Source organism: Synchiropus splendidus, chromosome 10 (genome assembly GCF_027744825.2).
Source record: "Synchiropus splendidus isolate RoL2022-P1 chromosome 10, RoL_Sspl_1.0, whole genome shotgun sequence".
Classification (NCBI taxonomy): Eukaryota; Metazoa; Chordata; class Actinopteri; order Syngnathiformes; family Callionymidae; genus Synchiropus; species Synchiropus splendidus.
Genome location: NC_071343.1, coordinates 10,554,600 through 10,582,458, shown reverse-complemented (window position 1 = coordinate 10,582,458; position 27,859 = coordinate 10,554,600). Strand labels below are relative to the sequence as shown.

General features: G+C 40.1%; 1 protein-coding gene across 6 annotated transcripts in view; it reads right to left on the bottom strand.

Moving 5' to 3' along the window:
* Nucleotides 1-27,859, bottom strand: part of gulp1a (GULP PTB domain containing engulfment adaptor 1a) — a 77,595-nt gene that overhangs the window by 31,504 nt on the left and 18,232 nt on the right. The window contains exons 2-3 of one of the 6 annotated variants that reach the window (XM_053876901.1): nt 20,856-21,006; nt 8,624-8,709 (exon numbers count right to left, since the gene is read on the bottom strand). The exons of 3 other annotated variants lie outside the window; for them this stretch is intronic. The gene's annotated coding sequence lies outside the window, so the exon portion shown is untranslated. The remainder of the gene's footprint in view (nt 1-8,623; nt 8,710-20,855; nt 21,007-27,859) is intronic. 2 more of the 6 variants (XM_053876900.1, XM_053876903.1) reach the window with 2 other exon arrangements.

Here is a 27,859-nt window from a genome sequence, read left to right as displayed (position 1 = left end):
CTGCTGATATGTGTGACCTATAAAGCCCGGCAAGCCAGAGGTTCTAGTCTGAACCCGTTCACTGCTGAGTATGCACAGCCTCGGGTTCACGTCTCGGCATCGGACAAGACACCCGTGAGGTCAGAGTCATTTTTGTAAACACAACTCCCCCGCGACTGATGACTGCCCTCGCTCACCGCCGAGGAACGATCCAGGGTGAGCCTTGGGTCAGCCACTATGGAAAGATCAAGAGATGACACAGCACGGAAGTGGTCAGATCTCTATTGCCCTCTAGTGTTGGTCCCACGGGACTTTGCCTCTCTCACAACAACTGCAAGGTCAAGTCAAAGCTAAATAAAGAACATGTTTAGCGGAGGATCCAAACTACAGTCACTTTGAAGATTCTATTATACATAAAATCCTATTAATCCTTCTTTTCTTCAGTTTTCATTGTGTTGCTTTTCATTAACTACAATCCACGCACATTTCAAACAACTTTGATTCATCTTTTTTATTTGTTTAATTCCATGTTTACCTCCACCTGATTGGTAATGTTTTCATTAGATATAAAATGTTTCTTTATAATACACTTGGCTTGTTCATTCTTTAACAAACATTTATTTGTTTGTTTTAATTGACAACCTCATGGTAACATCTAATATTAAAAGCTGTTTCTTCGGAAGGTATTTGTTTTTCTAAATATTTACTTTGTCGAAAATGTTTTTTTTTGTCAGTTTGTTTGTCTGTTTTGTTTTGTTTATAGACATTTTTATCGTGTTTTCTTTCCATTGTCATGTTCGCTGTTTCAAATTTTTCTCAACTAAAAATGGCATTTTTGCTGACATATTTAAAGATTTATATTTATTCAGATCTATACATTTCCATACAGCTGGGATAGTATAAATTAAGAGAGGAAATTATGTGACATAAATGCTTTGGACAGCAAAATGAAGACAACACAAAATAAATAAATAAATCAATAAAATATGTACATAAAAGGCATTATAAATACTGTAAATCGGATTTCATAGTTAAAGCTTTTAAACTATGAAATACAAAGAAGGTGAATGGAAACGTAAACAAGTCACCCACTTATCTGGCCAGTTGAGGATTATTAAAATATGTGTTCTTTAGTTATTTTCTTCACAAACAAATTCATGCCCCATTGACACAATTACAGAGTTATTAGAACTGAACATATTCAAAGAAGAAAGGAGAACATATAATTCCACAGGAATGCCCTTTCTTCCGTACCCCTTGTAAAGACTCCTTCCAAGACCTTCTGGATCCACAACAAAAAGTAACAATGTGTTCATTGTCTCATGATCTACATTTCATGATCATTTTATTTAAATCCATTCAATACCTTTTGAGCTATTTTGCTAACAGATATAAATCAACAATCCTAAATAACTTCCTAGCACTGTAGAGAAATACAATACATGTGATCATAACAAAAACAAGAATCACAAAAGCCCACATCACGACTCTGGCGTGACGTATACAAAGACAAACAGTCGAATAACTCTTCAAGTCAGTTCAGTTAGACTTTAGCTTTACGTGTTGCTCACATGTCTAGAGATACAGAAGTAACTTTTAACCCAGCATGCTTCATTTTCCCAGGGAAGAAGGAGAGAGAAAAACAGGTTTCATATTTTGCTGCAGAATGTAACAATAGTCACTTATTAAATGTTATCTGATGTGAGACACAGCCGGGTCATGGTGTGGGTGGCGATGTGTTGTTGCTGACAGACACATTTTTTTGGGCTAAGAGGAGCCTCAGGATGTGGGTTCCACTGTTCAAACTTTATTTTTCCATGGCTTTTCTTTGCTCTTATTATTTCACGCTTGTATGTACAGCTGTGGGGGGAGGAAGGGGGCGACAGGAAGACTTTCTCAGAAAGTCCAGACTTCCATACACGGACACTACTTATTCAGATGAAGTATGGAGATGATGTTCTTTGGCAGTTTGGGATGAGACTATTGAGTATCTGTGTACGTGACACATTGCCGCACACTCGCAGCTCCCACTTTATCAGTTAAATTGGAGCCAAAGAATCTGCTGAGTCCGTCATGCAGTGGGAGATGGATTTTTACAGGCGATGGGTCGTCACGCTGTTGACAACCAGAGACAGACAATGAACCTAAAATCTCAGCACAGTGTGATGGTTCTCAGCACATTTGATGGAAAGAGAGAAGTCAATACATATAGGTAGGGATTCACTGAAATGAAAACTCTCATCCGAAACTGAAAACTAAAAATGAGGAAACCAAGGCACTAAAACCGAAACACCGTAAGAACTGTCATGCCAATGACTAGTATGGTTATATTATGATATTGACAACGTGCTTATGTCACAAAAACTAATGCATTGCAATCACATGAAGTGCAGTAGCATTGAAGGGGCCACAAATGGTGACCAATGGTTTGAGAGTTATGCAGGAAGATCACCTTGACTAATGTGCCAGTGTTTGAAAACCATGTGTATTCATGGTTTTTTCATTCAAGATGTCTGCAAAAAACACAAAACCAGTGCGTGACCACATGGCCCATCATGGGATTGAAGGCGCGTCACTCATGGATCAACTTTTTAACTGCTGCTAAATATTGTCTTGAAAGATGAAGAAGTGTGTTTTTATCTGTGAGGACGTGTGTTTGCCGTTCCGAAATGCAAATCTCTGGATGATAAAGACGACGCAGAATGCTGAATTTGCAGTCTCACAGAGGAGGACCGTTTGACAGCGATGCATTTACAGTTGTCATAGAGACCCGCTCATGCACAATTATGGCGCGTTACTAAAAACCTGTTCTGGATCTGAACTATGACGTCAGAATCTGAGCAGCTCAGGCGTAGATGCTGTGCCACTTACTGAAGTACCAACAAACTCCTTTGAACTTTTTAGTGTCAAGACTACTAGGATATGGATAACTGTACTGAGAGAAGAAGTGAGAGCGTCTGCACTCAGGTACTTCATATTTAACTGGCCACATCGAAAGTGCATGCATTATTGTGCAACACATGTCCCTTCATGACAACTACACCTTCATATGTTTGAGTCCACCTGCATATGACGCATAAATATGAAGAATAAATGCTCACTGTCAGCTGCTCATTCAGCCTCGGGAGTTTGTCTAGCGTCACCATTACACTAACTGTCAAAATGCAACAGTGCTGTCCTCCCAGGCTGACAGCGGTGTTTATGTTTTATTCACAACAGGATCATTTTAGCTTCTTTATCATCTTAAATGGTAGCCAATAGTTACCAGTTGAAACCGGAAGTGATTCATGTGCACAGTCCATGTTTGTAGTTCTTTGTCGTATAAGTTTTGAGGGAAGCAGCTTTTGCCAACTTAAAGCTGTTATACTTGAATCACAAACATTTAACGTTTTATTTTGATGTGAAGCGACTCGTATTAATATGAGAGATTTGATTATGAAGAGAAAAAAGCACCACATACATCACCATATTTGTGCTACATGCAAAGTTAAACACATTTGAAAGGGTGTAGTTCAATTATTTAATTCATTATCATTGGATCAGTGGCTTATATGGTCTCAAAATAATGCTGACCATTATGATCACTTATTGCCAATAACTATTTATCATCTAGTGAACTGTGTTATCATGACAGGCCTCTGCAGATTCATAAATTCAACAAGCTATGGGTAACCGAGCAGCGTTTTAATTCGCATTCCGGCTGCTACTTCACAACAACATCACAATTCTAAGCCATCAATCTGAAACATCTATCCAAAGAAAGGAAAACTCTTGAACTCTGCGCTCACAAGGACATGGTCAAAGTGAGGCAATGCCACTGCGGCACACTCAAATCGAAGGCTGTGTGATCCACTTAGAGAAACATGACACTGCTGGGACTCCCACGAGCGGTCGTCCACTTGTGTCGCCCTGTAATTGCAAAAATAAAAAGTGCTGAAGGCCGTTTTTGACCCAAACAACTTGACTTTGGAGCAGTCCCTTGTCTTCTGTCATAATGCCTTGAATGAGTGAAACCCGCCGCCTGTCATGTCACTCGGGCAGTTTTGGATGGTCAGCAACTCCCCGATAGAGAGCTGGAAAAACATTTTTAAAAAGCTGGAATCATCAAAAAGTGATGTGAGTGAAGAGATGTATCAATTCATTATACAATGTAATAAATAAATGAATAAATAAAGAATGTTTTTGCCTTTAAGTAGATGACAAATTCAATGAAATAATGAGATATACATGACTCACTGACTCACAAAAAATCGTGGTCTTTAAATAAAATAAAAAAATAATAATACAAATATAAATAATGTGAAATTTTGACAAAATAAAATGAATTAGAAAGCAATTAATTCTTAAAAGAAATTTTAAAAATGTGGGAAAAATCAGCTACATTTTAGATTAGTCTAAAAGTAAACTTATATTTCTGCCCAGCTATGAACTAGTAATGTCGTCAATACATTTTAAATGTCAGTCATACTTGGCATCATCTCAGACAGAAGAACATAAATCGCTCGCAATTTTTGGAATTGATCCAAACTTGTTGCATTTTAACCACAGCTTTGACAATATCACTGTCATAAATGCAAAGACTCTTTTTGATGCGCCACTCCTGGCAACAACATCAAACCTGTTTCCTTAGATTTCAAGTAATAACAAAACAGACGCTGGATCGCTCCCACCTAACACCACCTACTACACCAATCCTGACGGATCAGCTCAGGACATCTCCAGTCTTTGTTATCAGGTTGTAAGCCATCCCCAAACTCCATTACTGTTCCTCCAGGTTTGTATGTGCGCAGGAGATGGAGTCACTCCAAGAGGGATCTCACAGGACTTTTGATTCGTATAAGACGCTCTTGCTCATAAATGTCAGGATTCAACTCACCACACCAAATACTGCGATGGCTGTTGGGCAGAAGTACATTACATTCAGCAGCCACCACCATCCTCCACAACAAGAACCATATCAATAAATATGTATAACACGCTGCATAATATGCTGCCAGGGCATTTCTCGCAATATTCTCTGAATTATGAGCTCTGCCATTCAATTTTTCCAGTCACTTAATAAGTCTACACACGATTCCTGAGTAATAGCCAATCAGGAACGCAACCATGCCGCCTTCAGTGCTGAATAAGTAGTAATCCGTCCCCCGAAATAGCTACATATGTGAGTCGCTCATCACTTGCTGCCCGGATGAAGTCCTGCAGGAGGATACAAAGCGGTGTAGCTAGACTAGACAGTAATGGGGTTCAAGCCAGCTGTTCTTATTCAAATTTTCACAAATAGCAAAATAAATATTAATGCAGAGGCAAGAAAATTTCGAAAAAAGAAAAAAAATGTTTTTAAGTTTGGAGGAGATGGATTTGTCTGTGAATTGATAAAAAGAAAATAGAACTTTTTGATATGGAAACGGGTTTTGCAGATAAAAAGATAACTGGATTGGATGCCATGTATACGTTGTGGTCCAAAAAATGGTGGCGGACAATAAAGTGAAATGTGTTTTGGAGGGGGGGTTTCTCAGGAATCTGTTCATGATCAGTTGCTGACTGTCAGCAGAGTGTGTTGTTTGTTTTCGTGGTAGAGATGATGATGTCATCTCATGGCATACTGTCCTCTCAATAATCAGAAATGTTCAATTTTCAGGTACAGGACAACTCTGGAGCTCAGTTGTCAGGAAGTAGAACAATATGAAACTGTAACAAAACATTTATTAGAATAAAAAAAGTGTATATATATATATATATATATATATATATATATATATATATATATATATATATATATATATATATATATATATATATATATATATATATAAAATTTCAGAAAATAATAAATAAACAATGACTGGAAAAGAAAACTGCGTCACTCAAACCTTTTTTGGTACCATGTTCACTAAAATCATCCTACGGCCAATTGATTTAAATTAATCTGCTGTCGCTTTTCCTATACATCTTGACTTGTAATTTTCAGATGTTTCCTTGAAAGACGCAGCCACCCCCGCACCACCACTCAAAGAGCTGCTAGTCACAACAGCCTCTCGAATGAATTAAAATGATGCCCATGTGGCAGGAAACATCAAACTTCATATTCATAAAAAAACAAGCTAAACTCATTAAAAATACATTAGACATGTTGGAATCCTGATCCGAGTCAATTCAAGTCAAAGACGAGAGAGCACATCGCTCCAGTTTTGGAACAGATGGAGCTGTGCCAGATGCGTGCACATCAAAAACAGTAAGAACGTACATTTGTCACGATAATTGAAGCACACTTCCTTCAGCATATAAAACGTGTTCCACACAATTTGTTGATCCTCCTGCTTATCTGTTTCAGCCAGAGAATGAAAACTTAAAATAGCCTTTGTTGCAGTCGCCAATCTTTTATATGTCAGAGACTATTACACCAGTTTCCTTCCTGATTTCCTTCCTGCCCAGACGTGTGTTACAATGCCTTATTTTTAACAGCAAATTACAGTCACTACGCTCATGCTAGAGTGCTGCCTGCAACCACAATGTTTGTCTGAGGCATAAACACAATTACTAGTGTCAACGCGCATTAGCTTTCGGTTCTGAAAAAAAGGCCTTCTTGCATCTTAATTTGTTCAGTTCCGTCTAACGGCACAACAGCTTTGTTGACGCTGTAAAAAGTGTCACCTTTAAATGCTGCTCATGAATCTCAATATGTATTATAGGAGAATGAATACGTACAGAATAAACCTCATTGACTTGTTCCGCTCCAGTGAATGTGGATCTGAATTGGGAAGGCATTCGCTTGATCATCTTTAGACCATCATCCGTTGGCAGGTGGTGAGTGGAATGACTGTAGCTCAGTCAGAAAACAAGTTTCGCAAATTTCACATTGAACAAGTGACAATTTTGACTCTTTCCAAGCAGGAGTATTGATATCTAGGTGTCCATATGGCCCATCCCTACCCTGAACTTATTCACCTTGGTCTCATTCCCAACAGCAGGAGAGCCATGGTTTCCGGAGAATCAAAGTTAGCAAGTCAGTTATGAAGTCACAATGAGTCCCTGAGACAGAGCACAGAGATACTGGGAGATGTTCCATTCAAAGTTTTCTCGGCATGTCCAACTAGTAGAAGCAGACAGAAGACAAGACAGAGCGCTTTCATCTCCACAGAGGCTTCATAAAGGAACTAGTCTCTGGTGACACTTTCCTTCCAAGTATGTGACAAAATAAATGAAAAGCCCTCAATATCCACTGCTATATTCCATTCAAAGTTAGTCGACTAAACAAAGTTTTGGGTACCAAGATTATTTTCTGTTCAATAGTTCATTTACAAGCCACTTCCTGTCTTTGAAAGCAATGCGTTAAGTGGGCAACAAATACCAAGAGGACACTTAGAAGCTCGTGTGTGACTCAGAATTTGATGCCCGATATCAAGGAGCCATCTGCTCACCCCTCCAGTTGTGTTTCACAGGATATTAAGACGCTGCTTTACCTGATGTGACGCGCTCGTAAATCACAGGGAAAAAAACTTTCAATGGCACCTTTATGACTCAAATCTGCCTTGATAATCTACTGTGCTTTTCCACAAGGTACCAGGCTTCTACAGTAAATCCAGCGGTACACTTTAATGCAGTCCATACTTCACCACCAGATAATGTTGCGTGCACAGGAGGGCATTTCAGGAAAGTCAAAATAATGAAAGACGCATCTTTAAAATTATAGAGGCAAGGAGGAAGACAAGTTTGCGTTAAACAGGAATTCAGTTTTCACGATGCAGACATTTCTACGAGAGGAGTTCACCTGACTTTTCTAAAGAGCTTACCATGGGGTCTCACAATGAACTGAACATACCAGGAGCACAGGGACATACCACTCACTCACACACAGAAGCAACACATCGGGTTAATGACAATAGTGTGTACCTTTCCACCTCTTGTCATTCGAAGGCAGTAGATAATCAGTCCAGGTTTGGGAACAATTACCTAGGCTTCTGCAACACCACTCGTATTTTCTGTGAATTGGAATGGAATCATTCCAGTGGACAATCCTATCCATCTAAGATCTAAGAATATAGTGTAAACTTTAAGATGAGAAATGGATGTTTTTGACTGAGCAAATCTAAACTATGATCATCATCATACAGTATATATATATATATATATATATATATATATATATAAAATCCACATTGAAAATCAAGACCAAATACAGCAAAGATAAAAAAATCTCTTCACAAAGGGAACCAGTTCCCAAGGCATAGCCACCAAATCTGGTGAAGAAACCACTTCACAGGACGCACATTATCAAAGCTCTGTCTTACAACGATGCGCTACTGAGTAAAGTCTCAACATGAAGCCTGAGCATTACTTGATTATTTGATATTCAATGCAGCTCTGTAAAGCTGAAGCACTGAAGCGATGCGTCTACATGTGTTATGAGATAAACAAGATGGCATCAAAATGTCACTTCCCTGCCGTCAGGACTCGCATCACAGAGAAATGAAGGGTGGAATGTGATGAGAGCTCTGTCTGCACTTACAACCACGCACTGCTGAGCGATCGCAACATGAAGTCATGCCTCAGCGTTACTTGGGGTCTGCTTTCTGTGAAGGACTGGATCTAATGATGCATTCTCATACCACACTGTGTCGAGGAGACAGCAGATAATGAGTCTTACTCTTAGCGTGGACTCGCGATGATCAAAATTCCTTGCTGGGTTTCACTCATTGAACGACAGACAGGCTTTCATCAGTGCTGCATTTTCTGGAGGAGACAAAGAGATGAGTAAGTGCAGCAGCTCTAAAAAGGAAGGGCGTTTGTTTGTTTCATGTGATCAAGGCTCGCATTGTTTGAAGCCAGTGAAGCTGGAAACACAGGCAGGCAAAAGCGCCACATAAAGGGGCCCCATCGTATACATTAAACCAAATCTAATTTAGAGCTTCAATGAGCCTGGAGCACCTTTTTAGGGAAGTAGAAAACATTGAGATGGACAGTGATCTGGTTACAGTTAGACGTGGTAAAATCATTCACAATACAGCGTCTTACATCACAGGTCCTGCTACTTTCAGACATGAGGATGAGGTGCCAGGAACTCTGGTCAACATCAAAACAAACATCTTCCCTGCCAGCTAACCCCCAATCTCAAGCATCCTTCAGTGGACTTGTTCTCCCTTGACTTCTTCAGTTTTAGCGTTCACACGGATTATTCACCATTTCAGCTGCTTCTGTGCTCATGAGTGAGAATATAAGTGACACATAGAGAAGTTCTGTTTCTGCCTTGTTACTGCCGACATTGAGGATGTGTGGTGGAGCGAGTCAGCCTTCGCGTTTGTGAGACAATTTTCATGACTGGGGCTGTAAACCATTCGCCACCAATGTCACTGAACACCAGGTCACTGGCCATCTTATTAATATTACTGCGTGATAAGAGGGACAAAACCAATGCCTAAGTGTGGAACTACAATAATAGAAGAATAAATGATGTAAGTGGAAAATAATAAATAAATAGGAGGGTATTGTGGAGGAAACAGGCAGATCATCAGCTAAAAGAGAGTAGTTGCCCAGAGAAGGTTGCAGTTCTCTCCCCCTCACTACCCCGGCCAGGTTTTTATATTGACAAGGGATCGACCGGACAAACAACTGTGAGGCTCAGTCGGCACTTCCATACTCTATCAGAGTGGCCAGGAGCGGGGAAACCTCGGGCCCCCGGGGGTGAGGGGTGGTTCGCCCTCACTGCTGCCGTGTGGAGCGGGGCATGCATGGGGCCTTCCTCCTAAGTTGTGGGGGTGCCTGCCCTGTGGGTTGGTCTTTCCTGGCCTTGGTGGGGAGGGGGATTTGGAAGGGCGGTTGCTGGGGCCTCCCTGTGCTTCCTCCTGACCTGAATGGCTGGTAGGCTTGCCTTCTTGGCACTTACTTTGGTCGCTCCCCCTGCTTTATGTCCAGCTGAGCAGGCCACTTGGTGCACATTGAGGAATAGGGGTGTCAGCTTGGGCATCAAGCTCAGGAGCGCAATGGGCTCTAGCTACCGCTGTCCGTGACATGCCAGGGCCTGCTGGTTGTGGTCGCCAGTGTTAGCACGATTACCACACAGAGGTGCAGTTAGCGGATTTAATCCCCATGATGAATAGCGCTGGTCATTTCGGAGAGGTTTGTGGCAGCGGACCGAACCAGGAGGTGATTCCCTCCCGCAGGAATTTCGACCAGGTTTCTTCGACTATGTTGCGCTGTTTGAAAGAATTCAGTCCTGAGATCAAATTTCTGTTTCTTTTGCCAAATGTGTAACAAATGTTTAAAAATAAAACAATTGTGCATTATGTCTAATACATGCTAGTCGATGAACGACCTAACCAGTGGAAATTCTCTAAAGTATACACCACTGTCCTCCACCATATTTTCTGGCACCATATTAAAATGCGTAGTCGTACTCTGAACCAACATATAAAACACCTACTGTGTGAAATAATGGTTATATTTGTTATTCATTTTTCCCTCCGTGATCACCAAAGAATTTTCCGTCATTACCCCCTTCATCATGTCATTGTTTGGGAGCAACTGACTGATGGGTTTTCTGTGAGCGATTAGCAGAAAAGAAAAAGCGGAGGGTTGACAAATCTGCAGCACAGATAAGGCGAGCGTGGCTCATATGAATAAAAATGTTTTATGGTCTTGAACATAAGGGGGAGCTGATGACGCATGAGTGAAAACATTTGTTGTGTGCGTCCTGGGTAAACGCCGAGTCAGCATCTCCTTCACTGGGCCCAAAGTGATGACAGTTTATGATGGCTGCACTTCCTCATGTTCCCGCACTCAACACACACATTATAATCTTTAATGGACGGTGCACACTTCAGTCAATAGGGGCCAAGCTTTTCTCAAAGAGGGCCACATTGGATGAGATGAAAGTGCATGGGCATTGTCTTCAAAACTGGCACTGAGCAACGCAAGAGTCTGTATTTTGCTGTTAGCATCCCCATGAGTTGCCCTCACAGTCTCACAGTGGGGATATAAATATATGAAAATGTATGAAATATGAAAGATACATGAGATATAAGATGCAGTGAAAGACAGACTGGCCTGATTTATGAACCATTTTCTATGATGCTTCCTTCAAGTGCTGAGTAGGTCTGTGTATTGGCAGCTATCTAGCGATATGATACGCATCCCGACACAGGAGTGGTGATACGATACAGTGCGATACATTGTGACACTGTAACTTCAGTAATAATATATTGTAATAAGAACCATCATTTAAACAGGGAAATTCAGATAATGAAGTACAACATCATGAAAAGTTTATTGCTATGACGTTAGATTTTCAGTTCAATTTCACAAAGGGGAATAAATGGCTCCTTTAATCTAAATAACTACAGGGTGCAAAATGAAAATGTCATTATTAAAGTCAACATCACAAAATCAAATATAATATTTCACCAAGAATGTAATACAATACTGCAGAATCAAGTATTGCCATATTTAAGCACGTCAATATTTTCTTACACCCCTGGTGATGTAGGACAAAAAATGTATCATAATAAATCAATGATTTGATAAATGCTTAAAAAATAATCAAAAAATAATGGAATAAATTAATTAATTCAGACATAAAAAACATTGATGAATATAGTATTAATGTAAATTCACTTAATCGCTCGAGATTTCATCAAGAGATGATTTTCTGGCGATGTGGCGGCTCTCAGTTTAGCCGAGGTTATGTATATATCAGAAACCCTGTTATAGTTATTATGAATATAGGGATGCTCCGATCATGATAAGCCAATTTCAGCGTGATCTGTGAATGAAGATCACTAATCACTAATCACTAATGAAGCACCGCGGATTGTGATGCGTCATGACATTCGGAAAGCTAAGCAAATTTCCCCAGAAATACTATATTAATTTCACCGAGCTAGATGACCAGCCTTTCTCCGGTGTCGTTTATACGACACCTTATGAGACAGAAACGACTGAGTGAGTCGCTGTTTCGCAGTGCAGCGTTCGTTGAACCACCTGAATCTGGAATTTTTGAAAATGTGCAGCGGAAACTTTCATAAATGTAGTGCTGTCTGTCTCGAAGTCCTGCTACGAGCGCCCAGTGTGTAAATATTTCACAGACATAGCCACAAAGTCTCAGGAGATTCACCACACTGCGACGTCTCACAGCGAAATAAATGTTTTTCAGTTGTCCTTTTCACAGAATAGTTGCTTCAAGGTTTTTCTATTGTTCGCCTCCTTGATGAAGTATATTAAAACGTATCTGAATAAAAATGATTTTTTTTTTACATCATGTTCACAGAAGGTCCTGTCATTTTGATTACAAATTCATTGTCAATCCATCTAATCGGTATCAGTGATCGGTGGTGATCGACACTCGACAAAAATCCTGGTCAGACATCCCTATATTATTATTATTATTATTATTATTATTATTATTATTATTATTGTTATTATTATTATTATTTAATGAAGCCAGAAAAGACCCTCATGAATGTAAATATACACTACATTAAACTGAATATACATTATTTGAGTTTGCCTCAAAACTCTCTGCATAAAAAGTTTTATATATCTATGATACCTTTACCGACCTGCGGCACAAACAGTTGGTACAGGCGTGTCACGTAAAGCTCTCACTAGTTCTAACTTTTGGCACAGGATGACTTGAAATCTGTGACTTCTCTCTAGTTTTGCACTTTGAACAAGCACCACACAAATGAAGATTTATTCATGCATTCAGAAATGAATCAACTGCAATAATAGGATTCCCTGATTGACCTTACCGTAAATGACATGAACTTGCATGAACCGCAGCACGTCAAATGCTTTTGCCGGGAAGGAATTGTCGCGGTGCCGTCTGCTGCTCAGATTAATGATGCCCAAAAGCTTTCTACCTGTATTTCAGAGTTATTACGCCCCAGGAATCCACAGCAAGTGACATTCACAGAGCGATATAAAGGGCAGCTGCGCTTGTGCTGGGATAGCTCCAGGCAAAGACAGTGTTGTGAGCCGGATGCATACAACAGGAGTTTGTTTTTATGAAAATGATCATGGGACGACAATTAATTTTTTAAGGGCTGTTTTCTTTGCTGGAGTCCATGATAGTGCATCTGTCAGCGAGGATGGTTCTGGGTAGAAATGAGGAGAGTGCTTTTCTTGTGTGAGGTGATGAAGAAAAATGCTGTCTTCAGTTGCAGGTGACACAACTGTTTTAATGTGGCACTGTGATCGGGTCTGCTTGTGTTTGATCAGTAATTACGGGTGGGTTTGACTTTCGCACATCTATTTCTCATTGTGTTTGGGTGTTTTCCCTGTTAGTGTGATGAACTCACACGTGCATCTCAACACATGTCTCGATGTTTGCACACAGCGACAGGATCAGGTATAAAAGCGCAAGATCATCACTTAAAGAAGTCAAAATATTCTTCACAAAAATGGTCTTATAAATGACACCGGATTAAAACAGACGGATTTGCCAGTTCCTGAGTGCATGTCTCCGCAGCAAAAGCAAACCTTGGTATTCTCTGACAAATTTAAGTCAGGTTCATTTTTATGCTCCCATATTAAATATGACTACGGCAGCAACGCATCACTCCACTCTAATGTCCTATACAACGTCAAGGCTGTGAGTTATTATAGCTCCAGCTGCAGATTTAGACCTCCATCCATGACTTCGCTGCATAATCATTTATTAAGCTGAAACCTGACCCCAGAGATGAAATGAATGATTCAGCCAAAAAAAACTTTAAGTGCACTCAGGGATCTGCGACCTCCTCCGAGCTCTCCTGTCCGTTTGACCAAAAAAAGGTTGCAATTTATTTTCATCCCAAGAGCTTCAGTGTTCAATTCAATCGCTGTTCCTGTTATATTATTAACTTATGAAGGCGAGGTAAAACTATTATAACTTCTTCACCACGCTTTCAAAGTGACCAAGAAAAACATTGTGACCTCTGGTGATGAAGGGCATCCCACGAATTCAGCAATTGCGCTGTGAAATTATTTCATCTGGATTCATGAACCAGAGAAAAGATGTTATTGTGTTTAACATGCTTGGTGAAACCAACAGAAATGTTACTGAAGGTTTTCTATTTAATGCTGAGGTGCTGATGGAGTTTTACCTCCAAAAACATGTTTACGTTATGATTCCTGGAAATGGTCACAGTGGAAAATGGATGATGATTAGAGGTCCACCGATATTTTGGCTGTTTTTGGGCCATTTTTTACCAATCGATATCGGCCTCCGTCATATCGGTACCAGCTGATATCTGTCCAATTTCGCCCTCTTGTGTTAAGAACACAACCTCCCATTCATTTGTGCATTTGGCCAAGTGGAAGTGAAATCTACTGTCATTTATAAAACCTTCGCTTTTTATTTTCATGTCATTGTAAGGCAAGCATACAAAACATTTAGCTTTAGCTGCTCAATGTAATTTTCTTCAGACTAAAGAAATATCTGAAAGACAAATATTTTAAATATTATAAAGCCAAAAATATCGGCCTGATATCGGCTTTCCTAATCCACCAACTGTAAAAAAGCATATTGGTCTATCCTTAATTACACCACCTTCTATCCATATCAGTTCATTTGATAAAATTACTGAAAATATACTTCACAGAAATGACAATATGGTTTATTAGGTCTTTGTTTACATGTATGTATATATGTCCCTGTGTTGATTCAGTTACATTTAACATTAACTTATGTTCAATCTAGGGGTAAGACCAATCCTATCTAGTATCAGGTTCCCGACATATTTGACAGAAGGGGAATTAAAACCAGAGGAAATTTCCGATCCAGGAGCTGAACCTGGGCGTATTCCAGTTGTGTTCAGAACTCTGAAATCCGCAGTTACGCCCCCTGGTGAGGTCACCCGCTGAAGGATTTCCAAGTCAGAAAGACAAAGAATTCTCACCATCCCGAGCACACAATTCCAACTGGCTTCCCCCGTAAAAGTTCATGGATGTCGTCAACTTGTTTTGCCACTTTGATAACTGGAAAGCATTGAACTCAGTTCAGCAGGGGAGTTTCTGTTTTTCTGACTTCCTTCTCCGGTCTCAAACTTGGCTAAAGTCATCTGTGCTAATATAAAATCACCAATCTTAAAAAAGCAAACGGGGCACTGGTATCAGATAATAATGATAATACTGGTCTTTGTACGTATTCAAATTCAGGTGGTGAGAGCGGATATAAAAAGACGTGGATCAGTGTCTTTTTTCCATTTCAAGCTGACAGAAGCTTTCATGGCCTCACAATACATGACAGTTTCTGCATCATCTCATTGGAAAATACAGTAATATAGAGGACTGAATGAACCCCTTAAAAGACTGAGTCCTGGTTATATTAGCATTAACTCAGATCCTTCTGGACGAGAGAGATAAGGAACCTGGGACAACCAGGCTCCATCACTTCACCCTGAGGGGGGTAAAACACTGCGTTGGAGAAACGACAATCTCAGTGACCAGAGTGTACCATTTTCAAAGCACCGCATCCTAAACTGATGGAAGATTTGACAGACAGAAAACCATTTATTGGAGGGATAACTTTCATTTACAGCCAATATTGTTCATCTTCACAGGACACGACTCTCCAGCAGGATCAAATGACATTCAGAGAAAAAGATTATATGACTTTCAACAACAACGTTGACCCCAATATATATACAGGCTCTGTAGCTATCAATCTTGCCGTGGGCTGTGTGCACCAAGGACAATGCTTTATCAGAGGGAAAAAGTATTTGTTGAAATCAGCCCCAAAGACTGACACCAAGATTTCTGGTTCATTATCAAAGGCAAAATTCATTACTTTCAGCAGTAATCTGGTACTTCAAAATAGCAGTCAGCACTGTTTTATGACCCGTTTGGGGAAATAGGACATGTCAAATTTGGCAGTATTGTGGTGGTTTGGTGAGCTCCAGAGTTACACGACCCAAAATACAATTTGAAAGGTATGTCAGCGGTTGGTGGCGTCAAGAAATGGGAACACAACACATTTTTTTACCCAGATAAAGTGGGGGTATGAAGTAATTTGGTTTTGTTGGTTAAGAGTACACAGTTATTTTCTACTTTTGTTGAGTGGAGGTTCTTATGTGCGGATGGTTCTTATGTTCCTGATTTGTTGTTTGTTCTCAATGTAGTATCTCGATAAGATGTAAAAATAATTCTAGTTTCTTCTGTATTTTATTATTATATATTGATACTTCATAAGTATTTTAAAGAATTTTAGAAACATTTCTTAAGAAATATTGCGAATAAGCTATATTGAATGAAGAAAATAAAATGCTCTTTTATTTTATTTTTTTTTTTATTGTGTTTTTTCTTTTATTTAGGGCTTTCATTTTTTTCAGTCAAACATTGACGAGACTGAGAAATTCATGTCCACACTGTAGTGGCCTACATGTGTCTGACTAACTCCAAGTTGGAAACCCTTCTTGAAACCCTTTGTTGCGAGTACTCAACCTGTGTGGTTGACCAGCTGCTCTGTTGAGCAGGAGATGCGCTCGAGCATGGCCTCCCAACAGTTTACCAGGAGACGCATATGACATTGCGTTTGCCGCAGACATAATGCAGGAAAAAAATCAACCGTGGGCACAAACATCTATATTTAAAATTGTCAGAAAAACTTGTGACAAATTTGGGAATACATTTTTAGTACAGGAGGTTATAGCATGTAAAGTATCCCAAATTTTCGTGGTAAAACTCATAATGCAGAGGAGTGTGCGATCAGACGGCCACACTGTAATTACTGCGAGATTTAGCAACATGGTAACAGAGAAGAAGAGTTGGAGAAGACAAACAGAACATGCTTGCTTTCCAGCGTTATCGCTCTGCATCATCATGTTCAGTGGGACTAGCAAACAATTACAGGAAGGGATGTAGGCCAAACACAATGGTTTTCTTCTCCATAGAAAACTGTAGTGACATGATCATCTTGAAGGAGCAACAAACAATGATTTGAAACTTCCTGTTACAGTCCTGCAAGTTCTATAAATATTCAATCCCTCCTCTACTCCATCTCCTGCTGCCATATTTGGTCCACATCTGCTGTTATCCTCCAACAATAGTCAGCATTTAGAGTTCACCTGTTACCCCACAGAAGCCCGAGAAGCAGAACCACCACATCTCTTAACACAGGATAGAGTACTCACTCAACCAGACCACCTCTAAGGAGGTGAAGAAGAGAGTGCAGGCAGTGAGCCACGAGTGGAAAGAACTGAGAGAGGTGATCTGTGGATTCATAGTTAGGGTGAAAGAGAAACCTAACAACATGAAGCCATGACATTAAGTGTAGATACAGGAAAGAGAGGAGGTTCAAGGAAAATCACGACACTGTTTCATATAAAATTAGAACACAAAGATTTGTTTGAATAATCACAGTGATGGTTTCACACTTCCACTCAAACAGATTCTTTCGCACTGCTGGCTAACACAGTCCAATTACAGAGAGCAGAGTGCAACAAACCCAGGATTTTATCTCGGGGAAAAAAGGGAGCAAATAAGTAATTTAGAGGTTCCTGACACTGTTTACAAGACTGAATGCGCTTGTTTCTATCTTTAGAATTATTTGGAGGGAGCAGGACTAACACAACCATTAACGCAGGGGAACGGAAAACACAAAATGATCTCTCTGTCAGCTCCTATCATGCGAGCTAAGCTACACACCGCGAGAGTAAAAAAGACTCTCCCCGCTGTGCGCTCAAAGAAGCGGCCGGCTGTCAAGCAACTGAATGGAGGGGATTTGTATTATTGATAAAACATCAACTCGCTTCCTGTAGTTTGGAAGTAAATATACTGAAGGAAATAAAATTCCACAGCTGTGTTTCGGCTGAGCCGATTTTTTTTTTCTTTTTTTTTTTTTACTTCAAAGCAGCGGGATTGTGTTCCCTCGGGTTCAGCAGATAACAAAACACCCCCAACTGAGCACAGCACTCACAAGAAAGATTCACACTGAAGCTGTGAGAGCTCAGCACCGGGCCTTGAATCAGATCAAAATCAAGAAGATGGGTCAATACATTGATCATTCGTGGGGTTTATACGATGCACGATTTTACCACAGAGACGAAGCAAAATTATGAGCTTAACTCAAGCCAAGTAACCACTGAAATGTGATTTTTTTGTACTTTTTCAAGGTATAATTCATTTCCTGAATTCTGTTTTTTTAATTATCATTAAATGCATGTGTGCAGCCATTTATTCATTTTACTGTTAATTGGAATTTTATTTTTATTTTATTTTTTCTATCGTAATTTAGTTATTAATTATTTGGTATTTCAGTCCTGATGCAATTTTAAATGGAGAAACGGTCAGTACTGACAGAGTTAAGTTAGGTGTGAAGAAAAACAGACATCAGCAATCACACACACTACTGTAATAAATAACTAATGCAAAATATAAATAATGCACCTTGATTATTTTAAGCTCTGTATACTGTGGTACAGAAAATACCTGAATATATATATGATCAGAGGAGTCACCGTATTTCAGTCTGGAGATCAGTTTCAGCAGCGTGTTACTCATCCAGAGGGATGCTGGAGGCAGTGACCCGCTCTACGAGGCTATATTTAAGAGCGATATACGTTTCACAGGTTTCTGCTGTTTGTGCCTCAAATAACTTTGAAACAACCTTATAGCAGTGAGACATGTATAGCCAGCTCATACTTCCAAACTTTTTTTTTTTCACTCAGTCATACACTGATTAGGTCTAGCATCTTTACAAACCCCGCTAAAACAATGGAACATTGTTCTTGTGTTTTTCTTCTAAATATTACACCACAGTTTAAGGTCATTTTTTACGATCATTGGCCCATCGTACGCTGAGTGGTTTTGGACTGGTGAAGGAAAGTGATTCAAATGACAGGGTTGCCCAAATCCAACAGTGGGATTGGTATCACTACCGATGGAAGAAAATTCTGGATCGAGTCTGATCAATAAGCCCAGATCATCTGCATAGTTCCATGCCGTGCGCTAGGGCTGGAACATTTATCAACTTCAATTAATAATCTTGGAGAATTTCCGGACGATCTTGAGTATCGCCTGTCACCCTGCTTCCCAATTAAAGAACAGCTTGTCAACTACATGGATATACCGCTACCTCTTGCCACAAGAAGTGGCTCTCACAGAATGTCACATACCAAAAACATGTATTCAATTGAATTTATAGTCTGGTTATTTCACTGAGGATCGTGGAGTCTGTTTGTAGCGTTAGCCACCAAGCTATTTGCTTCCCACACAGCATGACGTCATGGAACAAAGGATACACATTTGGGCATGATACGGATCACCATCTGGATCCAGGAAATTTTAAAAAAAGATTCTTTATTGCTGGAGGTTTGCACTCTCCAAATGCTTTTCCCGAATGCTTTACTAAAAAGTGCACATATGATTTTCTACAATTGTTGAGCACAGTCTCTGTTATATATTATATACTGTTTCTACATATGTATACATTCTCTTTAAATTGTATTTGCTTTGTTGTTAAATGTTGAAGTTTAAATAATCGTGGTTTCTGTAGTTCGCATTACATTAAGGAAGTACAATGTACACTCCTACAAACCACCCTGCCCCTCTCCAATGCAGTCCACCAGTTCAAAACACATATATATTTAATATTATGACCATCAACAGCAAGCAAATCATTTTATTTGTTAGACTGAACTTGGAACCTCGATGGTCATGTATGGCTTCTATATGTTGGCTTATATGGGTTTCCTGCACTCCATTTTCCTCCCAGAGTGCAAGAACATACATAAGTCTACTGACTGATAGGTGTGAGACTAGCTGGGACAGAGAGACGGAGGGAGAGAGAAAGCACAGGATCAGGTTCTATCCAGTTCCGCATGTTGTTTTGCCATGCGTTGCGAGTCAGAGTGACTTGTATTTGTTGCTCTAAATAAAAAAATTTGACCTCCAGTCTGCTCACGCAGCCATAGCAGAAGAAGAACTGAGTGATTCAGCACCCAGACACAAGTTACAATATTGATACTAGAGCGTAAGAGAAGGCATGATGGTTAACATCATAACTGGACTGGATTACACAGCAAAACTCAGTCAGTGCAACTTGGATGCAGTGTACCTGAGTGAGGTTAAATGACGGAGATAAAGACGATGGGGCAACTGGGTCACACAGCAACTAATGATGCGGTATGTGAGCAAAATTAAAAATGTAAATCTTTGGTCCACCTTCAAGGGTTCAACCTGAGAACTCAATCTTCAGTCCCACTGTGCGCCTCTAGTCTGTTGAGAGGCAGATGAATGCTGACCCCTGGGCAGCGCTGCAGCAGCGAGACGAGCCAAGAGAAGCCGTGAGATGTGTTTTGCTTGCTTAGTTACCCTCAAGGCTGCTCCCTGTCACAACTCGTGTGTACAGGAGGAGAGCTCCTCCTGGCAGATTGTTTTGGCCACTGGCCCGTACATGCATTGAACTTTAAGAGCTGGCACGGGCTCTTCTCTCTGTGTGGGTGAGACGAATTCACGTTCACTTCATGAAGTGAACTGTTGTTGCTCTTTTCCGGTTGGCAGGAAACTTTAACAAAAAAGCAGCTCAGGGGAGAGAACAGGGTTCAATTTCAATTCTGCTTTCTACTCCACTGTATATAAAGAGGCTTCCTTTTGTCATAGAACGCAATTGGTATTATCCATTTTTAGTGTGCCTCAGCTCAGCCTAGTTATGATCCTTTTGGGTTTTTGTCTTGTCGTATACTGTCAAAAAAGGTTTAAAAACCTCAGCATTTAGCTCTCGACAGTGCACAACAAACCCATGTATCATATTTGTTTGACTGCTTAACCTCTTGGTAAACAACAGCAGCCTTGACAGACAAACCTGGCAAAGAATTGTCTTGACGTTGATTCATGCAGCCGCTTGTCTTGTCACAAAAGTTGTTGTGACTTTGACTGATGAGGCCATTTAACAAACTGCTCACCTGAAAAGTCCCAGGACAAGGTTACTTGACGCAGTAGCTTTTTTCATTGTCTGGCAGCAGCTCTTGCCAAAACGACAAGCACTTGGTCGGGGATGAACTCCACTGGGACTCCGTTTCAAGGATTTTGAACCACATTCATGTTCTGGTTTCCCTGTAAAATTTACACAGTTAAACGGACCATTTAACCTCCTTGTGATGTTTTAAATTAAGGATGTACTGAAATTAAACCGAGTACCGACAATGAGGTTTCTAAGGCCAAAAACCGAAACACCAAAAGAACTATTATGCCAATTATTAGTGCCATTGTGACTGTGTGCTCAACTCACAGAAATCAATGCACTGCAGTCAGTATTGATAAAGCTTTACATAATAAATCAACAACAAAATTATGAAAATATTGATGTAGCACTGACACTTCCAACAATGTGCAATATAATATTAAATGAAGTTCAAAATAGAATGTGTTGAATTTAACCCCACTCATGAATGATGAAAAGGCTTCTAACTGACTGGCCAACACGTAACGCATCATGGAGATGGACATGATTAAGGTGGTTTTCAGTGTGTTTTTAATGTAAAAATCCAGAAGGAAACCTCATAGTGACATAGTGAAGTACAGTATGTACTTGTACTTGCTGAATTCAAGCCACATAATGGAATGCTGACGGGAGAGAGATAGGGATGCACCGAATTGAAAAATTGTGGTTGAAGCTGAAGACGAATTAAATTTTCAACACTAATCCAAATACAAAATAATACTGAATATCCAATATCCAATGTGGTATGAGTTTTTTTTACTATATATTTTTTAATGTTGAATACATAGACAAGAACATATTTATCGACGTTTGTCAAAGAAAGTTAATGTTTAGCTCATTCATATTATTATTATTAGATTCCAGATTTACTTCTCATGATTAAAAAATGCCATTTTTATCGTCACCAATTCAGTGAACTTTCCCATCTGCTTCCTTGTTTCTCTATTCCCTCTTTATTGGCTGTGTTCCATTCCATGATTTCTTTTAAAATCTATTTATTAATTAATTTTTTTGGGAGGCGGTGAGTGCTGCCACCACAGTTTTAAAAAAATCCTGACAGAAACCACGCTCTAGGTCCTTAATAAAACCGTTTAGAAAAACCGCACATATTAAGTGTAGGCATTGCAGACCACAAGACAAGTCTCTTTTTTGTAATTCTGCATCCATGCTGCTCTATTTCTGCATCCAAACGTGATTTTTATGACTCAAAACATGTACGGTGATGATGACATTTGAATAGATCTCAGTGAAACCAGTGTTGACAGACTTTAAAAAGGGTGCGTTTGACATTGTTTTCACTCTGAGGACCGCTGCAATTAAAGAGACCAGCTGATGCATCAGAGAAGCGGCTCAAAAGGGAGCAGAAAAATCTGGAATGGGACATCCCTACTGAAAAGCATCAGTCAGTCTACTGTGCTTCTTTGGTGCTGTGTCCCAACCTAGGACCACACTGACTCAGTTTTGCTTTGGAAAGTCCAACTGTATAACGTTTCTTTTTTTCATTTTCAATTGGATGACTGGTGAATATGATGTCTATTCATCAATGAGACCGAGCAGGCCAACACACCTGTGTACATGTGGAGCCAAAAACAAAATGAATGGCTTGTCTGTCGGAAAAACAGAATCTCCAACATTCCATCATCCTGATGGGATCTTCATGCAGCCCTAAAAGCCATGAATAGGAGGATGTGATGGAATTAAATTCTAAAAACTTACTGGTGCCAGAAGAAAAAGATCTATCACGTCATTGCACTCCACATTAACTCACAGGACACCATTACCCTAAAATGTGGAAGACATAAAGTGTGCACACTCCACAAACTTCAGTATCATATAATCCACTGTGAGCACATGAGATGATTGTCCACAGGTGGGATTTATCTGGCAATTTTAGGAGGCAGGAAATGTTTTTTAGTAGTCACTCTCTCAACATTTAACAATAAAGGTCTAATACACTCACAGATGACCAGAAGAAAAAGATGTTTACAACAAAGAGTATCTTCGTAGCCGCCATTTGAAACAAACTGGCCCTGTAAATAATAAAGCAAAATACTTCAACACTGTTTCACAGCTGGCTTTCATCACTATGCTCTGGACAACAATCACTCATGGCTTTGAAAGCTGCTGATGTTCCCTTACAGGCTTGAGAGTGGGTTCCATCAATATTTAATCCAAGGAAATGTTTCCTGACAAAATAATTCAGCTGCTCATTGGAGAAAATGGAATGCATGCTATAGGCCCGCAGGGGATCACACCACAGACACAGATGTGTTGTTTCAGTGGCAGCGTTTCTGACAGGCACAATCAAACTTCTGCTAAAACACATTTGGGAGAAACTAAACAGCTGATCACACTTCAGTAGAACTTCATAAGTGTAAAGTTTCGCAGCATTGGACTTGCATACACGAACGTGACAAGACAATGACGGCCAGGCTCTCCTGCTCAGCGAATTGGAAAAAATAATTCTTTAAATATTTTTGTCACACTAGAAAAAGGACTGATGACAATTTGCATTATTAAAAATTGAGTTAGTCACTCGTCATTTTCATGATGAAACAGTTCTAAACAGAATGTAGTATGTCTAACACTTGTAAAAGAATGAAAATGTATTTATCTGGAGTTTTAATAGCATCAACAGGATTGCAAAATTGATCATGATATTAGTTTATTTAACAGGATATTAATACATGGCATCAGCCAAATCTCACCTCAACTCCATTATGGGTGAGTACTATTAACAAGGAATGCAAGCAATTCCCATTATTTTATGTTTCTTTTTTTAATCGAATGCATCATCGTGAATGCCAGAAAGGTCTCTGATAAAACAAAAACAAAAAACAAAAGAAAATTAGGTTTCATTTTCAATTAAATCTATCAATAAAAATATTGCAAGAAGGGCACTGCAGGGTTTTCACCAGGAACAGCAGAGCAGCGCCCCCTTCAACCACCCAAAAAAACAGGAACACAGCCAATAAAGAAGCACTGGAGAAACAATGACTCAGAGGGGAAAGTTTTGACTTTTATTGAATTGGTGATGCTTCTTTTGGGATTTTCCATGAAAAACACACCGAAACCCTCCTCTTGATCTCCACCTCCATGATGCACTATGGGTTATCAGTTTGTTTCAATGTTTCCACTTTGTCTTAACAGGACTGATCACATGAGATCGTATTTCTCGTGGCGTGGCAGCTCTCATGTAAGCCGTAGCAGTGGCTGAAACCCTATACTGAACATATTTTCTCTTATGATTGCCTGCCGCTGCCCAAAACCACAAAGAGGTCTTCCTTTTTTCGCCTTATGAGCAATCCAGGGTGTCCCTCAAAAGTGTATAGAGTCCAGTCCCCAGTGCTACACGAGGGTTAACTTTCACTTTCTATTGCTGCTTTTCTTGCTCCTCCCCCGCACACGTAGGTTAGGTTAGGTAACTTTATTGTCATATCCAGTACAAGACATACAGCACGGATGAAATATCTGTTCTCTCAGACCTGGACGGCATGACACAAAAATCAACAGACAGGAACAAATAACAAGTGATTCAGTCTGTTGGAATTACAGTGCTAAACACTTTTCCTACATTGCATTGTATGTCATAGGTCTGAAATGGTGCAACATATATTGGTTTTAATGTTCATTATTATTGATCAAAACTGCATCAAAAAGGTCCAGAAGAACATATATTCACCCAACTACCATATGATATGTACTTTACTAATAAAGTGCCAGACCTGTGTAAATACTGGGACAGAATAGAAAGCTATAAACCCAAACCTTTCGCCCTCCTGAGCAAGCAGGGCGGTAACTACTTTATTCGAAAGAAATTGATTATGTGTTGCACTGAATCTCAGTAGGAAATCTGCCAAAAGAAACAAAGATGACGTGTGCCAACTGGTACAGTTTATCTGCAGGTCTGTCTGAGTCAGAAACTCATCTTTTCTGGAGCCACAGCAGGATCGATTTTTGAAATCTCAGTCTGAAAAAAGTGAAAACTAATTTCCTGCACTTTATGGGAGACCGTAGAATAGAGCATCCTTTTTCCTTATTGGAAAAAGAATTCCGAATGTGATTTCACACGGAGGAATGAGCTGGTTGGAGAGGGATGTTGCGGTAGATGAAACAAAGGTAACGTAATTAGCATCTGTCACTGTCTGGGAGTGGGCGGGGGGGGGAGTGACAGTGGAAGATGAAACAGCAGAGATTCCCAAAGAGAGAACCCAAGAAAGAACAGTCTGATGATGCTGGTCACAAAATACTTTCATCCATCAATTAGCTGTTGAGGTGCCAAAACGACATGTAGGAAATTCTGCTGTGTCTTTCACTAGAAATGTTTTGACACATTTCCAAGTGGATAAAAAAACAACATTGAAAGCATGGAAATACACAAGCACAGGGTCTATGAGAGTCTTCACAGCACAAGGACTAGATACAGGTTTGAGGAAAATAGACTGCATTTTAACAATCATATCTACGCCAACAACATAAGGAAGACAACCTTCACACTTCACGTCAAGGGGCAGAATATTGCAATCCCTGTTTACCAATATAAAATAACAAGACTTTTCAACAACGGTTTGCCTCCAATTCACGACAACAGCATGTTCAGTCAAAAACCACCACCATTCATATATATGCCAGTGAGCTCCTACGATGCCTCTCAACCTCTTCAGACCCCAAGCTTCTCTAGAGTTTTGGTTTTTACAATTTCAGATAGGAATTACTGTCATTTTCGCACTATAGAGCACACTGGAATATTAGCTGCACCCACTAAAATTACAGGTTCAGTGGTGCTGTCTGCGCTGCAGACAGGTCAGTGGTGCACTGGCTTAAAAATGCTTTTCAAAATTAGTTTAGAAAATGGGGTCCAGCGAGAATGTCAGTGAGAAGATAGCACAAACAAGCTGCGGAGCATTTTGATTTATCCACGCTGCACTCACAATAAGTTGAACACAGTGAGAAAGATTACTGACAATCAAGAAGGTTTTAATCACTGAAGTACAGATCCAGACATCAGAGATGATCAATGAATAGTGTGGTGACCGCTGCGCTCCTCCACAGCACCAGTCTCCAGCAGCTCCTGGCTGCACACCTTAGTGCTCAGGGAGTTTACAAAGTTGTTTTTGAACGATGTAGTCCGCCCAGACAGCAATCAGACCCGGCATTTATCATATTTGTGTGGAGTTTCCGGCATCTAGCGCCGAGTCGCCTGAGGTGAGAAGCCCCCTGTGCAGAGTTTCCCGAGACAAGGATTATGCAGCTGTCCAGCCGGGATCAAGTCCGCGGCCAAAACCCGACTGGCTTATGTTTACGACGGACTTTTGAGCCGAACGCACTTTGTCTCCAGACAGCATCTCACAACTTTTATTCACGTTTAAGCCCTCAAAATGCGCTGTTTTCGCCCACACGCCCAAAAATCCGACACCACTGCCGGTCTCAGCGGTTGCTTCTCAATTCCAGACCTCCAGGAGATCGACTCTGTTGATGGAGCTGTGGGCACGCGGGCGAAAAAAAGCGCATTTTGTGTGCTTCAAGGGTAAATAAAAAGCCTCTGATTTCATTGATTCCATCGCCTCTGATTTTCCACACAGTAATGGCTCAAATGTTGCTGTATCTCGATCAACATTTTAAAAAAATAAAATATCATGGCAGTGAAAAACAAAAATGTAATCTGCACATATGAGTATGGCGGGACCTCAGAGGTAAAGAGGGCATTCAAACAACGCTCTCAGTCTCAGAACAAAGTCTGTTTAGTTAAAAAATGTGAATACAAGGGACCCAGGCTTTGAACCCAGACTTGAGACCATTTTGAAAGGTGAGTTTTGTCCCGGATTTCTCAAGCATGCGCACGGCACGCTCTCCGTGGTTAGGTGGTACATGTCAGTCAGTTGGAACCCAAAGTACATGTTAATAAAGTCTTTCTAAAATTGGCCACTGACGGTGCAGGCGAGAAAAGGTGGATGAGCAAGTAATCCTCCATATACAGCATATGAGATGATCATACTAAAGGTAAACGCACCAAGCAGGTTTGCCCCAGCAGTTAAGCCACATAGGGCCCCCGTATGGTGGGATTTTGATCCCCTCGACTGAGATTTTTCTAGGATGGGGGAGTTTTCCTTTGTTTCTGTTGATATGAGATAAAAAGTAACTCGCAATATCAACGCTCTAAGTAAAATACATAGATTATATAGAATAATATATATATAAATTTTGCAAAAACAAGTTTGCAAACCATTTTGATGAGATCCACCAGTCATGTTGAACTCTTTCATAATACTCGGGCTTTGTGCTCGTCCACTTAAGCATTTAAGATCCTTAGGCCTCATTATTCCAGCAGCTAAAAATACAAGCATCAAAGACAGAAATAATCTACCATCCGTGGTGTTTTCCAGAAATGGTCTCTGCTGAGTATTATTCTACATTAAGCAATAAGTAGAGGATGAGGGTGCTTTAGTCACACGAGTGTGACTGGGGATCTCAGAGTCCCTAATTCCCTGACTTTTCTCATGATGAAAAGTTTCAAAGCGGAGTTCAGTGTCTTAAGGCAATGAGCCAAATGACAGGCTACTTGTAAAGGCACAAATCTGCGCAATACGCAGCCGTTGGTGCGGCATACTATCCACCATATCTTGCACTGGTGATAACATTTGCAGCGAGAGAAATCTGCATCTTCAGTAAAATGTCAAATATCAGCCCAGTGAAAGACACAAGTACATTTCATCTTTCAACAACAGATTGCTGAGGAATGCTTTAGCCAGTCACTCCACAGTAGACAGACTGAAGACGGGATTAATGGATATGAGAGCAGGATTTTGTGGACCAGTTCCTTTTACGTAACTGATCAAAAGAGCTATTTAAAATGAGTCTGCTTTGTTCCAGAATTGGACATAATAGAAAAGGTTAAAAAAGTTTTGCAAGTTTCTGCTATGTATTTATTCCTTTTCTATCATGATGGTTTTTATTTTGAAAGTTCTG